The sequence below is a fragment of the Eptatretus burgeri genome, chromosome 6 (assembly GCF_056783735.1).
Source record: "Eptatretus burgeri isolate ZD-2024b chromosome 6, Ebu_testis_v1, whole genome shotgun sequence".
Lineage (NCBI taxonomy): Eukaryota > Metazoa > Chordata > Myxini > Myxiniformes > Myxinidae > Eptatretus > Eptatretus burgeri.
The window spans coordinates 98,618,970-98,640,372 of NC_140966.1; the positions used below are offsets into that span (position 1 = coordinate 98,618,970).

The 21,403-nt window shown below is 45.3% G+C and overlaps 1 long non-coding RNA gene across 1 annotated transcript in view; it reads right to left on the minus strand.

Annotated features, from left to right (window-relative positions):
- Positions 1 to 294: 294 nt before the first annotated feature.
- Positions 295 to 21,403, minus strand: part of LOC147025438 (uncharacterized) — a 79,280-nt gene continuing 58,171 nt past the window's right edge. Inside the window, exon 3 of the long non-coding RNA XR_015059526.1 lies at positions 295 to 702. This is a non-coding gene — a long non-coding RNA (uncharacterized LOC147025438). The remainder of the gene's footprint in view (positions 703 to 21,403) is intronic.

A 21,403-nucleotide genomic window follows, 5' to 3' on the forward strand; every position in this document is an offset into this window, starting at 1 on the left:
TTACCATCATGCTAAAGTCGAGACATCAAAGATGGCTAAGCTATCGATGTTTCTCACAAGCCGACCTCGAGCGGTTTTCGCCAACCTGTGATCCAGCAGAGCTATTCCTGCAATGGTTGTAAATCAAGATTGCGATAAATTAAATCCTCCAGGAATTTCAAATGAACCCAATAATTTGTGCGGCAAAATGGCGGAAATACAAGGCAAGCCGTTCCTTAAGAGATACATAGTTTATTACACAAGACACAATATGAACACAAATCCTGAAATACAAAACGACAGGACAAACCCCCTCCAGCGGTGAATCCAGCAACTTATTTTCCCAAATTATATTCCTTCCAGCATCTGCAGGGAATGTAGACATTTTGAAATCCTTCTCTGATCGATTGTTACATCCAATGGCACAGCATTTTGTCATTTTAAAAACAGTGATGAGCTGTCGATGGAAACAAAATGGCGCCTATGACCGACGTGACCAGAAGTTTGTGGGACGCATCATGTCGCTTCTCCTAGGAGATAGATACTCTATGGGTGACCGTCCGTCCACCACCCGCGTTGCTATCGAGCCGAGGGCCTACTTGGGATCAAGAGAAGTAGATTGCAGGAGCCAGAGGAGCTGGGAGTAGCAAGGAGCCAAGTGAGCCAGCAGGACACAGGATTGTGAAGCTCTCTGAGGTGACATGCGGTAGTGGCAGCGACGGACTGATGGGTGACAGAGAGCAGAAGGTGACAGAGGACGAATTAAAATTGATGTACAAATAATTTTATGGACCAATTGGCATCCAACTATGTCACAGAAGGCAATTCTCTGGATATACAGTATGTGTGTATGTACATCTGAAAATCATAGGTAAAAACAGGGTTGCTCCGATCTCTACCAAATTTTGCATACATGTTGGTAGTACCCAGGGTCAGGTCATAGGCACAAAAAAAACCACAAACTCCACCCCCCACCCCCTTGGGAAGATGACTTGCCAATGCTCTCAAAAGGAGCATGTGTTTCTAGTTTCAGGAAATTTGAGTAAAGTTTGTGAAATTTTAGTTGGGGAAATTTAAATTGATTGAATTGGTTTTAATTTAGTGACCATAGAATTAGGATGCACCTTTCTCCTACATTTTCTTGCTCCACCATATTTCGGATGAGTGAAGACTGTGTGGAAAATGAGATGATGTGTGTGTGGAAAAAAGTTGAATGCTGGGCAAAATTTTCGGTGTGTATGGTGCGGTGAGTGAGTGGTGTGAAGAGTTGGGTGAGAGCAATGCCTCTATTGGAGGGAGCCTCCAGTTACTGTAGGTCAGGTCAGTGGTTGGAGGATTTGGAAAATGGAAGCTGCAAAGCTGCTGCTCATTGGGAATGGTAAATGTGTAGTGGAATTAATAGTGGGAGTGCAAACATGTAGTTTGTGGGCTGAGAGTGTGGCCTGAGAGTTAGGAGAGCAATTATTGAAGGCACCGAGCCTTGGCATATTCTGAGCAGTTTGAGAGACCCCAGAATGGCGAATCATTTTTGATTGAGGATCCGACCATCTAATGGACAGGGTCTGCGGAATGTTGATGCCACACAAGCGTGGTGGTTGCCAGAGAGAGCTTCGTATGGGAGGCAGGGAGGGCTCCACAATTAGCAAGCCCAGGAAGATGCTCCAGTTTAGTTAGCCCCAAGGTCTTAGGTCCCATCGATGGCTTGAGCCAGGCGAGGAGGTCTCTTACGGAGCCGCACCACTCAGATATAAGGTGGCCTGAGTTTGAGCCCCTATCATGTCCTGATCTTAGCGTCCTGAGTTTGAGAGCATGTTGTGCCATTAAGTAACACCAGGTGCATTGCCTTCGCCTGTCATCCTTCTGAGGTCAGCAAAATGCGTTCCAGCTTATTGGGAAGAATGAGCCATTCGAGTATCTGACATCAGAGTGGAGACCCGTCAAAGATTGTGCCTCTCACCAATGAAAAATCACTAACGAACACACAACAGCTAACACACAACAGTTTTGAAGAATTTACAACGGTCATGCCCAAATTCAAAGGTTGTTACCAGTAGGGTAAGCAGTGGGCAAATTGGTTACGAGGATCACCGTAGCAAGATTAAAGGTAAATTGAAAAATGGGTGCTTTGATTATGCACTCGGTTTGGATGAGATTCTCTCCTCCGCACCATCCAATGAGTGCCTGCCAATGGTACGGACTGAATAGGGCAATTGGCATTTGAGAGGACCGATTGAGTCCCAAATTGTTAGACCAGCCACTCAGTCAGGCACACCTGCATACACCCCGACTCAGAAAAGCCTTTACCCAGGAATGCTTTACAAGATTAGTCTCCTTCTCTGCACTGTGTGTGTATGGTCATGTATTTGATGAAGACCGCTGTCTGCTCCTCCAGATGGTCACACCTCTTCACCACATTGCCCAAAGCACCCCATTTCATGTTTTCACACCACTTTGATTGAGATTTGAAAGTCCTGTATTGGGATATATATATATATATATATATATATATATATATATATATATATATATATATATATATATATATATATATATATAGAAAGACCCACCACATCTCTCACCTGTGAATTGAGGGAATAGCCAATCAGCTCTCACTTAATCAACTAAACCCAGGTGGCTAGCATTATATATTGATCCCTCCCACACTCCTCTCACCGAATAAGCTGCATAAAGCAACCCAAGAAGACCGACACAAGGCAAGCGCTTTGCTGTTTCAAACCCTTCCCAGAGTTCCTAAACAACTATCAAGACGTTCACACAGAGTACACACATGAGAATCCCAATGCTGCACACCCCCTCAGCTACCGGACCAGTTTCATCGCTTATTGGCGAATCATCAGTGAGAGCGCACACAGCAATGCAGACCAATGAGGCTCCCAAGCATGTACCACGTGCAAACGTCAAAAGCAGTTAATATATAAATAAAGACCCACCCACATCTCTCACCTGTGAATGGAGTGAATAGCCAATCAGCTCTCACCTAATCAACTAAACCCAGGTGGCTCGGATTATATAAACAATTGACCCCTCCCACACTCCTCCAGCCAAATAAGCTGCATAAAGCAACCCAAGAAGACCTTACCTGGTGTCGGTCTTCTTGGGTTGCTTTGCACAGCTTCTTCAGCTGGAGAAGTGTGGGAGGGGTCAGTTTTTGTAGGTATATGTGTGTGTTGAAGCAACCACAAATGTCAATCAGACAGCAAAATCTCCCAGTGTTCCTCCATTTAACATCATTTACCTCGGGGTGACGTGGCCCAACTAACCGAGGCTTGTGCCCTCAGCATGCACTCATATCACTGCCAAGCAGAACGGTGAGTGCAGCGCTGGCTAACCCACAGAGCCAATCATTGGGGCAACAACTTCCCGTCTATTGATTATGAACACGCTATGTCGGATCAATGAAAGGAAGACAAATGAGCAGGTCTGAAAATGCAACAACTATTTATTTACACACACACACACACACACACCAGCAGGCAACCATGAAACATATTTGCAAACAACCAACAGCCATTTTAATTTACACAGGCAAGCAATCAAAAAGCAATCAAAGACAAAAGGCAAAAGACACAAAGGAAAGACTTACTGCTCATACATATTTCCTTCTTATACAGACTTGCTTACACAACAGACATGGCACCATCATTCATTCCGGGAAGGAGGAGGCGAGAAGAATTGAGGAGAAGGAAGTAGAGCAGGGTGTGAGGATGACTCCTCCATTACCTCACTTCAACCAAGTGGGGTTGCATCAGTTCAAATATTGTGGGGAGGGGGGTTATGGGATGAGGGGTTATGTGGTGGAGTGTCGGTGTTGTGTCAGAAGCATGTGATGCAAGTGTTTATGGAGCTGTGTGACGCCCCAGGGACTTCACCACGCCCTTGGCTCGTGGGCCGCTCGCCTCTGTCTGCCACGACTCTCTCCTGCACCTCGTACCCCAGAGCAGTCGGTCCAGCGTGACCTGCACGCTTGCAGACAATCTCCAAATCAGGCAGTCTGCGATGTACTCACACCCCTGGTGCATCGACAAACAACACCTGGGGCATCAACAACATAGTCCCTGGAGTATCAACAAACAGCCATGAACTGAGCGGAGTCCTGGCTTTTTATAAGTTGCCAAGCCGGGTGTGGCTTTGAGGGAGCAAACATTACGCGAGCATCTTTCCCATTGGTGCATGTCCCACGGAGGCGGGTGCAGCGATCGGGCCATGGAGAATCCATCCTTCACTGCACCTAACGGCCTCGGGGTGCCCTCGCCTCGCCCCTCTTGATGTGGGTGCAACGAGGAAGTGCCCCCACTCCAACCCTCACACGCGCTAATATCCAAATGGTTTTCCCCTCGTTGTTACGTCTGATGGCCAATGGCGCCCTCGCCCCACCCCTCTCTACTCGATTGTACTCCTACTTATTGTTCATATGTTTGAGAAGCATTGTCCCGCATGATAAATGTCGGAGCGCAGGGAAAGAAGAATCCGGGAAGGTAATTTGACCAGTCCGGAGGATTAATTGCCTACAGTGAGGGACACATGAACAATGGTTAATTGTGAATAATAGAAGAATGAAGAGTTAGATAAACAGTTGATTGTGAATTGAGGTTTGGTGAAGTGGATTGTTGGTGGATTGAGGAGTTCAAGAGCAGGTGGAGAAGGGGATGATAACATCGGGGAAATGCAGATTATCCTCTCAAACGCATTACCCTCCCACCCCCCCCCCCCGACCCCCAAACCCCTGGATACAGGGCAAGGATCTATCTACAGACAAACTAAGAAATAAGTCTTGTATGTATGTATGTATGTATGTCCTGTATATGTACAATGTATATATATTTATTTTCTAGTGCCTCACTGCTCTCACCGGAATCCACTAGATGGCATCTCTTACCTTCCACCTCTAGACAGATGTTGTACTTTACATCACACGACCATACAATTTATCAAGGATTGCCGTGCTCTAAGTCAAGGTTCATCCATTTGATGTTGACTCTGAAGTCATGTAATTGTAAACTTTTTATTGCCTCCACTCTTTTGGAGATACTATTACATCAGAGGGGTTGTGGGTTACATCAATGCAACAGGTGTTTCACAGGCCTGAGTTAAAGCAATAAAATGTGAAGTTTATAGTTATTGAAAACCACAAACGGATAGTTTTTTGGGGGCATTTTCATTTCACTTGTACACATGATCCATTTATCGTCAGACACGCTGAGACCCAGTATTAGTAAATGTTGCTTTAGATGTCCTGGTCTGATAAATTTCAGATGCTGCAATGTAATAACAATGTTTTTTTATCTACTGCACAATATTTTCTCATTGTTGAGTGAACAATGAGAAAACAATGGAGCAACAAACAAGTTTGGAGGAAACGAATGTTTGAAATAAATTAAATGTTTTCTGCATTTGTAAACAATCTACGATAGAAAGGAGGATCGGACTGCGTATTACACCGATAGCACTTTTTCCCCGGAACCTCTTTCACAGATGTGGATTACACCTATTGTCACCGTCTGTGTCAATTGGCAAGGATTAGACAAACCCACTGGAGGCACAGTGCCTGCAGGCCAGTCACATTCGGATGTGATGTACAGAAGGATGTATTGTTGATGATGGCTTTTTTGTGCAGCAGAGACAGTCACCTGGGTTTTTCGGTCACGTGATTTGATTGGCCAACATGTCATTGTTGGTGCATTCGTCAACTTCATCCGCATAAAATCATTTGAAGGCAAGAAAGTGTCAGAAAATACCGATGGCATTACATCAGCTTTTAAGAACATCAGCTTTGAGGGCCTTCGTTTCCACAGCATCAAAAGTACAAGGTGTGAGGCAGGAGCACCAGCCAATATCAGAGAGCAGTGCTTCAATCAGCTGTGGACGAATGCCTTGTAACTTGATCATAATCGCACCATTTTAAAGCCTTTTTTCCCCTGAGCAGGGGTCAGCTTTTTGTGGGCTCCAATCATGGTACACTTTCTTTTGGCAATGTTTTTACGGCCGGATGCCCTTCCTGACGCCAACCCTTTAGTCGCCTTCGACCCTGCAGGGATAATTACCAGTATACTGGTGCTCATTTCGCTGACCTCGGAAGGATGACAGGCTGAGTCAACCCCCCTGATGTTAATTCAGTGGCCAGCGGGGCTGGAACTTAGGACCCCGAGGATCCCAAGCCACCACCGTAACCACTAAGCCACCACCAAGCTGCTTTGTAACTTGATAAATGGTCATGTTTTCCAAGAAAAGATTTTGCGTTACTGAAGATTCTCAGCAGGCTTTGGAGTGGGGAACAAGCTTTGGAGGCCAACGTGGATATATGGTTTGCCTAAGAAACTTCACGGCTGATGATGAGGCCAAAACATTTGACTGAACATCTTCAATAGATTTGTTCGAGAAGAAAAGGCAAGGTTCACCAGATGGCGCTTTCAGAGACAGATTGAGTGTGAGGTTTGTCAGGGTTGAAATACACATGACGAAGTATGTGGCTGCCATAGATTGGGTTCAAGGAGAACAACTCGATTGATTCCCAGCGAGACTAAGCTCGGACGAGCAGCTGAAGGAGACGGGATTTGATTGAAATGTTAAAGATATTCTTCTTCGTTCAAATGCAGCATCATTAGCTGAGGGCGCAGCCGTGCCATTGATGCAATGCCCTCTGCTAGTTTGGGCAGGAATTTGGAATTTGTTCATAGTGGTGGCTTGCCTACTCTTCACGAAGGACACAGTGGGATCTTTAACGTCCACAAACTAATGCTGGCAGACTGGATTCCCGTTTAACATCCATCCAAGTGACTGCACACAATTGATGAATCATCCTGCCTTTGAAACACCAGGATGACAGCTTATAGCTGGGTTGTGATTCAAACCCAGACGAGACAGCTGAGAGGCAAGTATGCGTACCTCTTGGCCATCCTGTCAGCCCATTTAAGGTAATGATATGAAGGGTATTGATAATTATGTTCAAAATGTTTTTTCAGCAGATTAGACAGTGATAGGACCATGGGCCATCGCCTGAAAGTGAAGAACAGGAGAGTTAGAACAGTAATATGGCAGAGGCCTGTCAGTCAGCTGGAAGTTAATGTATAGAATGGTTTATCTGGAAAAGTAATGGGAGCAGAAACAATATATGTTTAAATTGGAATTTGATTGTGCTCACCCTAAAACTGCTTTCGTCCTCTCCCTCACACCCATTCCCACCCCCCCCCCCCCAAAGTATTTATAGTAATAATAATATTAACAATAAACTTTTAGTATAAATATTAATTTTATTTGCAAATATAATTCAAAAATTCTATTCAATGTGGCCTGTGCTGCCCTCTCACCACATCACTCATCGTGGATTGGATCTGGAAGAACTGACTGTCTTCCGCTGTGTTATACACCAGGAGAACCGCTGCGGCAATGCGCTTGATTTCAAGCATGTTATTGGCCCAGTCATGACCGAAATCAATTTCATTCAGCTTCGGGCTTTGAATCATTGCCGGTTCCGAGATTTCCTTGATGACCTGGATTCAAACGTGGAAGATCTCATTTATCATTCCGACATTCCCTGGCTCAGTAAGGATAAAATGGTGAAATGATTACTGCAATCTCAGAGACGAGGGATCAACCTTCATTGGAATAAAGGGGCTGGATGCTGGAATTGCAAGATGAAGAGTGGTTGGCCGATTTGGCATTCCTCCTCGACATTATGACGCATTTCGATGACTTGAACATCAAGTTGTAGAAAAGAGGCCAACTGATTCATGAGTTGCTTTTTTTTTTGTATACCTTGTCGAGGCTCATATGAGAGCTAACACACAACACACAGCAAGGGGGGCATGAGACAAGAGGAATGGGAAGGCCAAAACAGTGGGGAACAGAGACACTAGGAGATATGTGGAAGGGAGAGGGATGGGGTGGGGAACATGGGGAATACAAGGTGGACACGACAGGGACTTTCAGGAAGGAAAGTAGGGAATTTGAAGGAGGTGGGTTGGCGTGGATTAACGGGGGTAGAAAAGATCAAGGATTTGGATGGGGGACAATAAGAGGTGGTGGTGAACAGCTGTTTTGAAGGCCTGGAGGGAATAATGGGATTGAACAGAGTGAGGAAGTTTATTTCAAAGGTGGGGAAAAAAAGGGGAATGAAAGAGTGAAGGTGAGCAGTGATTCGTGATTGTGGTAGTTTTACCAGAAGGGGGTTGTTGGCGGACCATGAGCGCCCTGCAGAAATGTGGTGGGGACAAATCGTAGAGAGAGCTGGGGGGGAGGCGAGACCGGAGAGGAGATGGTAGAAGACAGAAAGACCACCGACCTGCCTGCGGTGAGAGGCCCACAGACTCAGCCTCACCGCAGTAGATACCGATGATCCTAAATGCCTTGGTTTCCACAGAATGAAGCCGAGAAAGGTGGGAGGCAGGAGCACCAGCCCAATAAGGAGAGCAGTACTCCATCAGGCTGTAGACGAAAGCTCTGTATGTGGTCAGGAGCTCAGTTGGGCCGAGGAAGGACTTTGCACGACGGAGGATTCCCAGTCGGTTTGGAGACCAGGTTGAAAATGTGGCTTTCCCAGCAAAGATCACGGCAGATAGTGAGACCAAGAAGCTTGAAAGAAAGGACTTCTTCCAGAGGATTGTTGAGAAAGTGGATGGGGGGGGGTTCCAAACGGTCCTTTTGGAGAGACATAGTGAGAGTGTGAGATTTGTCTGGATTGAAAGACATGTTCCATCTGTTGAACCAGTTTGTGATTTTACCCAGATCTGCAGAGCGAAGAAGCTGCTGCTTGCCAGTCTGAGGGATGACATATGGTACGGCAGAGGGTGGAGTCATCAGCAAAGAGATAAAGAGGATTTTCCAGAGAGTCGGAGAGATCTTTGATGAAAACCAGAAAAAGAATAGGGCCCAGAACGCTGCCTTGAGAACTCCATTTAGGGCCACACGTTGGCTGCAACAGGAGAGGAAGTCTGCGAGCCATGAGTGGAGATGACCTTGGATACCATAGGAAGAGAGTTTGGTGAGCAGGGCGGGATGCCAGACCATGTCAAAAGCACACAACATGTCTTGGGATATGGCTCTGATTTCATGTCTAGCATTGAGGACCTCCATCCATTGTTGGGAGAGCAGAAGCAGCATATCCAGGATAGAGTGACCTGGTCTGAAACCAAGTTTATGATCGGAAATCAGGCCATTGGAGAAGAGGAAAGATTTATTGTCTAAAGTGATGATGGATTCCATAACCTTGCTGATGATTGAGATAAGGCTGTTTGGTCTGTCATTGCAGGGATCTGTTTTTGCACCTTTTTATGCAGGGCAGTAATGTTTGCTGATTTCCAAGCAGATGGCAGACGACCTTGAGCAAATGAGAGGGTGAATAGAACAGAGAGAGGGTGAGCAAGAGCAGAGGAGCAGGTTTTTAGGACACGTGGGCTGATGGCTTCTGGACCGCTTGCAGAATCTGAGTCGAGGTTTGACAGCAAGCTGTCCACCTTGTCACGAGACAAGGACACAGAGTCCAGGGACAGTTGGGTGTGACTGGGTAAGGTGGGTCCAGAAAGCAATGGGTTTTGGACACAAGTTTTCGATGCAAACACGGAGTTTAGACATTCAGCCTTTTCACGTGCGGTATCAGCAGTGCGGCCATTTGAGGTAAGGGAGGGGATTGAGAGGGAAAACATACACCAGAAACAGATTTGATTAGATGCCACCAGGATTTGGAGAAGGAAGAGAGGTTTGAGTGTTCAGACTTGAGCTGAGAAAGATGTTGTTTTCTGGCTCTCCTGAGGGTAGATACACACTTGTTCCAAGCTTTATGGAAGGAACTGAGATTACCCTCAGCTGGGTTTGCTTTCCATGAGGCAAAGGCAAGTTGATTCAGGACAACTTTTTTTTTTTTTTGTACAACCACATCAAATCTTTGAAAAACAAACTGTGGTTGTGGAAAATGGAACTTCGAGAAGATGACGCATCTCACTTCCCAACCCTACTTGAAGTCCTTGGGAATGGACATATTTGGACAGAGAAAGGAAGCAAATTTCCTGCTGAGCTTGATGGCTTGACCCAGGAATACCGATCCTGTATTGCTGACTTCAAAAGAGAATAAACCAATCTGAGCTTCTTCTCTGCACCATTCTATGTTGGAGTTGAAGGTACTCCAGCTCATCTACAGATGGAGCTGGTAGAACTACAAGTGGACCTTTATTTTAAGTTGAAATTTCAACACATTCAGATTCAGGACTTTCATACAAATCTTTCCCAGGGGACAAATATCCAAGTCGAATGGCATTTGTACCGAGGTAGATTTTGCTGCTCAGCGACACTTATGCATGCGAGCAGTTATTCTCTCGAATGAAGTTCGCAAAGTGCAGCCACAGATCCAAGCTCACTGAAGACCATCTGGCGAGTTGTTTGAGAGTCGCGACTTCAGAGTTCTCCCCAAATCTTGAACACTTCGTGGAAGGCATCCAAAGGTCAGGAAACGCCTCAATTAAATTAGACATGGATTTCATGAACTTGGAAGTCTGTGCTCTCATCCATCGGGATCAGACTCTGTCCAGAGTGTCGGTGCTGCCGAAGCAGTCTCCTGGGCTGTTGGGCACCATCCTGGAAGGGTCCCCACTCTGATGCAGGATACTTGAATGGCTCAATCATACCAGCAATCTGGTACTCATTTTGCCGACCGCAGAAGGATGACAGGCTGAGTCGACCCCACCTGGTATCGATTCAATGGCCAACCGGGATTTGAACTCAGGACCCTCGGATCTCAAGCCCGACACCCTAACCATTAAGCCAACACCAGGTATGAAGTCCCTGTTGGACTCCCATATTCTGTCGTGTAAAACTCACCATTCCTGACAATGACAATGTCTCAATTTTCTGAAGCACTGTGTGTTCAAACTTGTTCTTTTGGTTGCAATTGGTCGAAATTTTTCAGGTTTTCCTCCATAAATTATTTGCCGGTGTGCTGAAGTTCACTAAAATATCATCGGGACCTCTTGAATTGCAAGTGTTACCCATTGTACCAACCAAACCGTCTCATGCGCCAAGATAACATTATTTTGGCAGGTGCTGGTCATTCTCGGGAATGCGGCCTGTATGTGCATTCCAAAATATTGTGTACTGGCCCAACACTCGTAAAAGGTTGCCTATGCCTGCCATTATAGGCAACAAGTTTTTAGAGCAATGTGTGGTGCCAGACTGTATCAAATGGTTGAGATTTAATGTATTCATAAGAGATGGTAGTTCAGTAAATTGCAGTGAATTGTGAACTACATTGATAATTAATTAATCATAGCACAAAGGGACTATGACATGGTGGATATGCCTGGGCAGCCAAGAGCATGCTTCACAAACCTTGGGCTTTGGAGGCTATGTGCAGCTGTGTGAATGGCCATTGGATAGTGAAGGGAAAGTCTTGAAAGCTACACATACACTACCGGTCAAAAGTTTTAGAACACCCCCATTTTTCCAGTTCTTACTGAAATGTAAGCAGTTTCATGTTTCAATGTACAGTACTCTGATATTAAAGCATAGAACAAATAAACAATTGCGGATAAAAAAGAAATCATGGAATCGTTTTGTTGAACAAAATTTAATCTAAATTTTTGACTCATCAAAGTAGCCACCTTTTGCAGATACAACAGCCGAACACACTCGTGGCATTCTTTCTACAATGGAAATCAAATATTGTTTGGAAAGTTTTTCCCAACACTGTTGCAGAAGTTCCCACAAATGTGTTGCCCTTGTAGGTTGCTTTGCTTTCACCCTTCTGTCCAGTTCATCCCAAACCAGCTCGACGGGGTTCAAGTCTGGAGACTGTGCTGGCCATTCCATGATTTGAAGCCTACCGTCTTGTTCTTTTCTTCTAAGGTAGTTCTGACATAGCCTGGAGGTATGTTTTGGGTCGTTATCTTTCTGTAGGATGAACCCCTGACCAACTAGGCAAAGACCAGAGGGTATTGCATGGCTCTGCAAAATGCTGTGGTAGCGCTTTTGGTTCAGGGTGCCAGTCACTCTGTGCAAGTCGCCGACTCTGGATCCCTCAAAAGAGCCCCAGATCATCACACTTCCTCCTCCATGTTTGACAGTTGGTGTCACACACTGAGGAACCATCTTTTCACCCTCTCGACGGCATACAAAAACCCTGCGTGATGAACCGAAGATTTCAAATTTTGATTCATCGGTCCACAAGACTTTCTTCCATTTTTCAGTAGTCCACTGGCGGTGCTTCATGGCCCAGGCAAGCCTCTTTTTCTTATTTTTCCATCTTAGCAATGGCTTTCTTACTGCCACTCGACCTGTCAAACCTGCAGCTCAAAGTCTTTTCTTCACAGTTGAAACTGACACTTCCTTGCTTCGACCAGTGTTAAGCTGTGCTTGAAGCTGCTGTCCTGTGAGCCGCCCATCACGCAAGCTGTTGACTCTCAGAAACTTGTCTTGTGATTGTGTTGTGGCTTTGGGTCTGCCAGACCTTCCTGTCAGAGTTTCCTCCAGTTTCCAAGTGCCTTTTGATGTTGTAGGAAACGACTCACTGACACCTTGGCTTCTTTGCAATTTCTCTAAAGGAAAGACCTACACTTTGAAGGGTTAGGCCTCAGTCACATTTGCTCTACGGTGAGGATAAGGCGGCCGTACGCCCTCTGAATTGACAGAAACGTGCGGTGGTCACAGAGAAACTGAGGTGGCCTCAGGGTCGCCCTACGCCGTTTGGCTATATTTTACAGGCCGTAGGGTCGCCGTGGAATGAAATCGCGGAGTTATAACTTTTTTTCATTTCTACGCTCGCCGTAGCAATGAGACCAGCCAAGCTATGACGTAGATGTGTTCCACGTCGACCGTACGTAGGGCGTACGGTGGGCTTGCGTTTTCCTTGCGGCTGCCGTAAGCTCTTCTCAATGAAAAATGAATTTTCCCAACCCCCAAAAAATTACGATGGCCGCACTATTTACACGGTCACTGTACGGTGGCCTTGTGGTCTGTGTGACTTCCTGTGGGCAACGCAAGGTCGACGCACGTTTTCCCTCCGCCCGCCGTGCACCGACGTCTGCCTCCGTGGCAGTCTGCGTCGACCGTGCGTCCACCGTGCGCTCCCGCTAGAGATCGGAGTATAGGTGTTTGCCTATACACCGTGGTGCCCCCAGAATCCAAATTTAATTCGTTCCTGGAGGCTGTTCGGATTGCAAAAAGTTCGCATTCAAAATATATTTTCCCAATAAGAAATAATGGAAAGTGAATTAATCCGTTCGTGGACCCAAAGAAAACCCACTTTCAAGACACTTTAAACTTAAATTCCCCATGTTTAAGGTAAAATAGGATGAGTAAATGACCTTCGGTGGCGGTGTATTGTATGTAAACTGGTACAATCACCACATCCAAAGGTCCACACAGGCTCGAGCTCCGGCCTGGGTTTCGATCGCTCGCGCACTCTGCGAGAGCGCTGCCCCCAGGGCAGCTCATCAAACATGATGCCCCCAGAACCACAATCACTTTCATCAAACGCATCGGACTGACGTAATCATGGATATTAAAAATTACAACCGGTTTTGCTGTGAAATTCAATCCTTGCCCGACAGTCCGTCACACCACGTGATCTGATTGCATTTTTTGTTAATAATTAAAACACAAGATGATTAAAAAAAAAAACGAAGGTGAAAACACGAGGTAAGGCCTAAGTCACATTTGGCTCGGCGCCCGGAGGGTCTACAAACTGTGCAGACACACACAATTATAAAGCGGCGCAGTATTTCCACGGTCACACAATGTAGCAGTCACACATGTTTTTATTTTTCAGGAAGCCGCACGGCGTGTTTATAAATTGTGGAGACCGAAAACGTGGGGGTGCCGTAATTTTTGGGGGGGGTTGGGAAAATTCATTTTTCATTAAGAAGAGCTTACGGCAGCCGCACGGAAAACGCAAGCCCACCGTACGCCCTACGTACGGTCGACGTGGAACACATCTACGTCATAGCTTTAACTGAATGAACAAAGCACGAAGATGCGGGTCGAACAGGTGGGGGAGACACGTGAACAAACATGAACGCTACGTTTTGTTCGGTTTTTTTTAAATGTATTGGGTTTTTAGGGCCAAACTTTCTCGAAAAAATTGTTCGGATTCCAATTTGTTCAAACAGCTTGGCCGTTCGGATTCTGGGGGACCACGGTATATGATAGTTATAGTATATTCAGTTATATATACTAGTATATTTTTATTTCAGTAAAACCCACTCGTTACCGTCCGCCTGGCCGCACGTTTGCCTTAGGACCCCTGCGGTCGCCTTGCGGGCACCTTGAGGTCTCCTTGCGTCTGCCTTGAGAATTCTATGGCCGCCGCAGGGACGCTCTAAGGTCACCGTGCGACATCAAATCAAATACCGTACGGCACCCCCACGTTTTCGGTCTCCACAATTTATAAACACACCGTGCGGCTACCCGAAAAATAAAAACATATGTAACTGCTTCATTGTGTGACCGTGGAAATACTGCAGCCGCCGTAGAATTGATAGTGTCCGCAGATTTTGGAGACCCCCACGGCCACCGTGGCAAATTGGACCTAGGCCTTACTAGACAACCCGTGAACCCGTTAGGTTCCTGTTGTGACAGCAGTTGATAAAAACATCATTTCAAAAAAGAAACAAAGATAGCTCCAGCAAACTATACCGCTGAGGTTGTTTGCATTGATCAAATTTTCCTGAAGAGTACTTGACTGAATCGGGAATTGATTTTTTAATAATTTTTTTCGTTGCCTGATTTGAACGAAACTTGATACTGCACACCGCAGGAGAATAGTGAGTAAGGTGGCCTGAAATTTTTGTGCTATCTTGCACTGTTTTGGCTGTATTTTGGGAACATACTTACATATATACATATATATATACATACATACAAACATACATACGTACATTTTTTTTACAAGATGAGAGTTTTAATAATATATAGATAATGGTCTGTCTGTCTTCCTTTGTTAATTGTCTTTTTCTCACCATTATGATTGCAATATAGTACTTCCTGCAGTGCAAAATTGTCCAAATAATGCTTCACAGGGTGGAGCAACACAGTCTGTTCCAACACTGCTTTTACACAGACAGAGGGTTGAAAACTCATGAACAAAAGTTGAGACACCTGTAGGAATTGTTTGCATCAACATTCAAGGCTTAATTTACTTCCATTGCTGCAGAATAGCTGCAGTTGCTAACCCATTACTTGTTTCCTGAAAAGGGCATTTTTTAACAACTCTGAAATGTACATTATTTTTCAGTTTTTAGTCACCTAAACCTTTTTCTTCTTTTTTTTCTTACCTCTGGCAGTTTAGTGCTTAGCTTTGTACCATTTCAGGTTATTCACTGGATTTGAACTGCTTAAATTTTAGTAAAAACTGAAAAATGGTGGTGTTCTAAAACTTTTGACCTGAAGTGTAAAGGTGCATGAAACAGAGACAGACAGGTGAGAGACAAAGTTTGTGCAAGAAGGGAGAGATTAACATGGAATGCAAAGAGCACACTCGTGGAGATGTCTTTGTGAACTTCTTTTGCTGGGTTTGCATTCTGATGCTGCTCAGGGAATTCTCCATTCCAAATGAGGATGCTTTTAGTAGGGATTTCTAGGGGGTCTGGGTGCTTTGGAGAATCCTGAAGAGTTATGGAGTGCCTTCAAGACCACCATTCTTGATGTTGCCGGTGGATGTCTTGGAACTCACCGTAGGGCGAAGAAGAATGTTGTCTCTCAAGGGGCACTGGATACCATTGACCAGAGTCACAGGGCCAGGCTGAATGGCAGAGCTGAAATGTTCAAGGAATTGAGCCATAAAACTGGACGTGCGCTGAGGGTGGACAAGGAGGCCTATATGCGAGGAGTCTGTGAGGGGGTAGAGCATCACCTGTGGTCAAGTGATTCTTGTCCTGCTTTCAGAGAAATTTTCACATTGCGTTCATCCAAGCCCATCCCTCGGTGGACTGCAGTTATTGCAGAGGGTGGTGGGCTCTTGACGGAGGAGTCCGAAGTGAAGGCCTGCTGGGCTGGTTACTTTGAGCGGCTGTACTAGGCTGACCCACCAGTTGTTGAGTTGGATGTCGGGCTGTTACTATCCCTATTGCTGACCCTCCAATCAACTGTGATCCAACTTCATTTGTGGAAACAGGCTGTGGTGAACTGGTTGAAATGGTGTAAAGCTCCAGGGATCTGTGGCATCCATGCTGAACTTCTCAAGGCTGGTGGAAATGCTGTACTCATGTTGTTGCATGCAGTTCTGTACTCTGCCTGGAACACAGGCATCATCCTAACTGACTGGAAGAGGGGCCTTGTCGTCCCTCTCTGGAAAGGGAAGGGTGATCGCCAAGACTGCAACAACTACCGAGGGGTGACGCTGCTCTCAGTGCCGGGCAAGGTCTTTGCTCGGATAATTCTTGATCAGGTTCGCCACCATCTGCCTGAGCACCAGCACCTGGAGCAGTCAGGCTTTACACCAAAGAGGTCAACGATTGATCGTCTCTTTGCTCTTCAGGTCCTCACCAAACGCAGACGAGAGTTTCAGCAGGGGCTGTTTGCAGCCTCTGTTGATCTCTGCCAAGTGTTCGATTCAGTGAATCGGGATGCCCTCTGGAGGATTCTTAGTCTTCGTGGCATGCCACCAGGACTGGACAATCTGATGTCTGAACTATTCTCTGGTGCTGGGAGTGCTGTGAGATGTGGTGATGCCATCTCCGACCTATTTACTGTTGTTACTGGAGTTTGTCAGGGGTGTGTACTGGCCCCCACACTGTTCAGCATTTGTATGGACTGCATTCTGGGGAGGATGCCGAAGAGATCCAGCTGTGGTGCATCATTTGGGAATGTCAAGATCTCTGACCTTGATTTAGCAGATTATGTATTCATCTTTGTGGAGACTTTAGATATCCTTTTGGGGCCCTCGAAGTGCTGAATGAGGAGTCTGAGCCGCTGGGTTTCCAGATTTCCTGGGTCAAAACTAACATCCAGGCTTTCAATGACATATTGGATGCTGCTATCCTGTCTGTACCTGTTTATGGTGAGGATGTTGAAGTGACGGACAGATTCACTTACCTTGACAGTGATATTCATGTCTCTGCTGGCTGTGACGCAGAGGTCAATAGATGTCTTGGTCTGGCCTGGGGAATCATGGATTCACTGGATCTTGGGGTGTGGTGCTGTCAGTGGCTGTGCAGGAGGATGAAAGTCCAAGTCTTCAGGTCTTTTGTGCTTCCAGTCTTGTTCTATGGATGTGAGACTTGGACTCTGCCCAGGGATCTGAAATGGAGACTAAATTCCTTTGGTACCAGGTCTCTTCGGAGAATCCTTGGCTATCGCTGGTCGGACTTTGTGTTCAATGAGCAGTTGCTGAGAGAGACTCAAATGAGATTTGTTACCTGTACAGTCCGTGAGCGTCAGCTGCGGCTGTACGGACATGAGGCTCATTTTCCTGACGCTGATCCTGCTCACCAGATTCTCTCAGCGAGGGAGCCTCGTGAGTGGAGGAGACCCACAGGTCGACCACGTGCTTTGTGGTTGCAGCAGGTTGATCGGCATCTCAATGAGACGGGGATGGCCAGACGGAGGCCCCTGGACTACCGGCGGACAGTGGACGCAGTGACGCGCTGCTCCGTTGCATGCTTCCATTCCTGACCTGACCTAATGCTCTCAGTGGCTTGATGTTTATCAAGGCCTTCGCCTCAGTGGAAATGGAATCGGCGATCTGGATCATCCTTTATTGGGGTACACTGTTTCTGCAAGGCTTGTGAGCTCTTCTTGTGCACTTCTTCACACTGTTTATTCCCCGCATAAAGAGTAAGGGTTCCCCGCAGCAATGCTGATGTGGATACAACCAATATACTTTGCACAGAGATGCGAAACAAAGCATCCTTTCTCAGCAACATTGTGCGACAGATCTTATAACATCATCTTCTGGTACTGCTTCATCATCTGGTTCAGAAGTGCCTTCGTTACAAATTAGTTGCAGCTGCCTTGCTCCTGTTAACGAAACCATAAAGTTGATCATCGACTGTTGTAAATTAGTTTTAGCTCGTAGCAACTTCCCCAGACAGCACACAGATGTTGTCCTGATGTTGACAAAAGTTGGAATCGTAATGCGAGGGTTTCCGATGTTGGTACAACATCTGTAAAAGTGGCGCCGAGTTACCAACAGCAGCCACGTGGTGTAAAAGAGTTGGGCCAATGGTGGTGTTGACATTGGGCCGATATTAATCCAGCACTACTGCTCCATACGCCATCAAGTCGATTATCACGTGCTTGATCCATCTCAAAGCACCTGTGTACTTTGACTGTTGCCTTGATTTCAGAATTCAGAGATTGTGAACTGATGCATTTTTTGATCTGTTGCTTTTGTTTACCTACTTGCCTTCCTGATGTGCTTCCACTTTGATGCAGTGGGAAGGCTTCTGTGTTTCAGTGACCCTGAGAGCTATGCTGGTGGGAGCATTGACTCCTGGTAGGTTTAACCAAGCCAGACAGCTCAAAGGGTAGGGGCCAGACAAAGAGTGGTCACACAAATGGGATGGATGAGGATCTTTAGCTTTTTAGCAATCAAGAGAGGTGCAAAGCACTCCTCCCTTTATATCGGATGGTTTCTCTGTATGCAACTTCAACACTGGGACTGAAAATTCGTTTCTCAGCTTCTACGAAACAAATTTAGCTGTAAATTTCAGAAGTAAATCCTTTGTGCGTCGAGCTTGTATCTTCAAAATTTAAGCAACGTCCACATCCGCATTCTTGAGTTTTTAACGAAAACCCTCGAAAATCATGTTGGTGTTTGTCAGTCTGTCCGTCCGTCCGCCCAAAATGCATTGGCGCTCATATCTCAAAGGGTATACATTGAAACGAGATTAAACTTGGAATATACATCGGACAATACGTTTTTGTTTTTTTTTTGAAACTATGATCATGCCTCATGGTCGGACTTAGTACATATATCACGTGTCACACAAGGATACTCAAATACATTGTGGTGCAGTCTGATGAATTACAAGGATATTAGTCGACAGTATCAAATGGATAAAGCATGTTGGATTTGAACCTGGAATCCGCATCATAGAGGAACATGTTTTGATGGGAACATTCTGCCTGTGTTTAATTACATTTTTAGAATGAATTCAATTCTTCTCATAGAAGAGCTATTTGAGGAGTTTAGCCACACCTGATGGAGCATTCATGGAAATTAGGCCGATATCAACCTTGTGGCTCGCACTGATGCAACTGTTATTTTACAGGTGATTGAGAACATGTAAACAGCTGTGCCGATTTTATACCAATTTCCCTTTACATTGTGTATTAAAGGATCTCTCTCTCTCTCCCTCTCTCCCTCTCTCCCTCTCTCCGTCTCTCCATCTCTCCGTCTCTCCGTCTCTCCGTCTCTCCGTCTCTCCGTCTCTCCGTCTCTCCGTCTCTCCGTCTCTCCGTCTCTCCGTCTCTCCGTCTCTCCGTCTCTCTCTCTCTCTCTCTCTCTCTCTCTCTCTCTCTCTCTCTCTCTCTCTCTCTCTCTCTCTCTCTCTCTCTCTCTCTCTCTCTCTCTCTCTCTCTCTCTCTCTCTCTCTCTCTCTCTCTCTCTCTCTCTCTCTCTCTCTCTCTCTCTCTCTCTCTCTCTCTCTCTCTCTCTCTCTCTCTCTCTCTCTCTCTCTCTCTCTCTCGTCTCTCTCTCTCTCTCTCTGCGTCTCTCTCTCTCTCTCTCGTCTCTCTCTCTCTCTCTCTCTCTCTCTCTCTCTCTCTCTCTGCGTCTCTCTCTCTCTCTCTCTCTCTCTCTCTCTCTCTCTCTCTCTCTCTCTCTCTCTCTCTCTCTTTGTCTCTTTGTCTCTTTGTCTCTGTCTCTGTCTGTCTCTCTCTCTCTCTGTGTGTCTGTCTCTCTCTCTGTCTGTCTCTCTCTCTGTCTCTCTCTCTGTCTCTCTCTCTGTCTCTCTCTCTGTCTCTCTCTCTGTCTCTCTCTCTCTCTCTCTCTGTCTCTCTCTGTCTCTCTCTGTCTCTCTGTCTCTCTCATAAAATCTCCTTCAGGTTGTTGCCATTAATAATGTCCATTCAAGTTGATGACCAAGGAAAATAACATTGAACTTTTTTGTTCAAACTTTTTTTCTCTCTCAAGGTTTGTGGACAACCATGAGAAAGTCGTTCAATAATGACTTTGTTTGCAGCATTCTATATGCCCCACTAGTGATCATTCAGGCTTTGTAATGCGCAAAGGAACCTTATCAACACCTACAGTGAGCCAAGCTGCAGATGCAGTTAGAAACAAAAGTCAATTTCAAGAATTGAAAGATATTCCTGGTTTAGTAAGCATTTGCAGCGAATGTTCATTGCTGGTGAGTCACAGACATCCCAGTGTCAACAAATTCACAAGGACTACACGATGTTCCTTTTGGACAATAACATGCCAATAAAAGTCGAAATGAGGCTTAAAGGTCAGCCTTGAATGCAATTTGACAAAGAAGTACATTGCACAAAGCAAATAAAGGTGTCATTGATTTTTCTGTTTTTCAACTTTACCATCGCTTTAATGTCATTTGGTTGCCAAGCCATTCATGCTGGGTCACCTATTGTTAATCTTCTGTTTCTTCTATATTATTATACTTCCGCCAGGTTTTTGCGGGTTTATTCCCTTTTAAATTAATTTTCTCTACAACTGCTTGTCGAATTGACATAAAATTTTCACTGTAGGAGCGACTACTCACGTGGAATTTTTTTTTCATGATAATTATGATGTCATAAGTCACATGATGTGGCAGCCATGTTGGGAAAATTGAAAAACTTTGGACCTCTGTATCTCCGAAAGCACTCCATGGAACAAATTGAAACTTGGGCACATGTGAACTACTCCCCATGGGGAAACAAGTTTTTTTTTATAATTGGATTTCATTGGATGGCCTTCATTATGACATAATTCGACACATTGAACGCTTTATCCAATCAATATGAAAATATTTGAGTGTTGTTTATCAAAAAAATGTTCGACAGAAAAAAATTGATGACATCATCGGTCACGTGATTTGGCAGCCGTGTTGAATTGAACATAAAAAGCTTTAAAAATCTTTTTTCTCCAGAATGGCTTACCAGATCGATCCAAAACTCCACAAACATGATCTACTAGCCTTTGGGAATATAGGGTGTAAAATTTAACATCCCAGGTCACATCGGTTTGGCAGCCATATTTGATTTAACCGAAATTTTAAAAAATCTTTCTCCTGAACCGCTTGGTCAATCGACGTGAGACTTCAGAAGGATGATCCAGCAGTCATGGGGAATATATGTTTGAAATTTCAACCTGATCGGACACATGGTTTGGCAGACATAAGTATTGAATTTTTTTTGTTTTATTTCTCTTTTGAATAAGGCTCACTTGGCTCCACCTGTATGGGTTTGAAGGTATAGGAGTAGCAGCTGAAATGCAATGACTGGTTGCATCAGGCATTCTTAAGGAAAGATTTGAAGATTG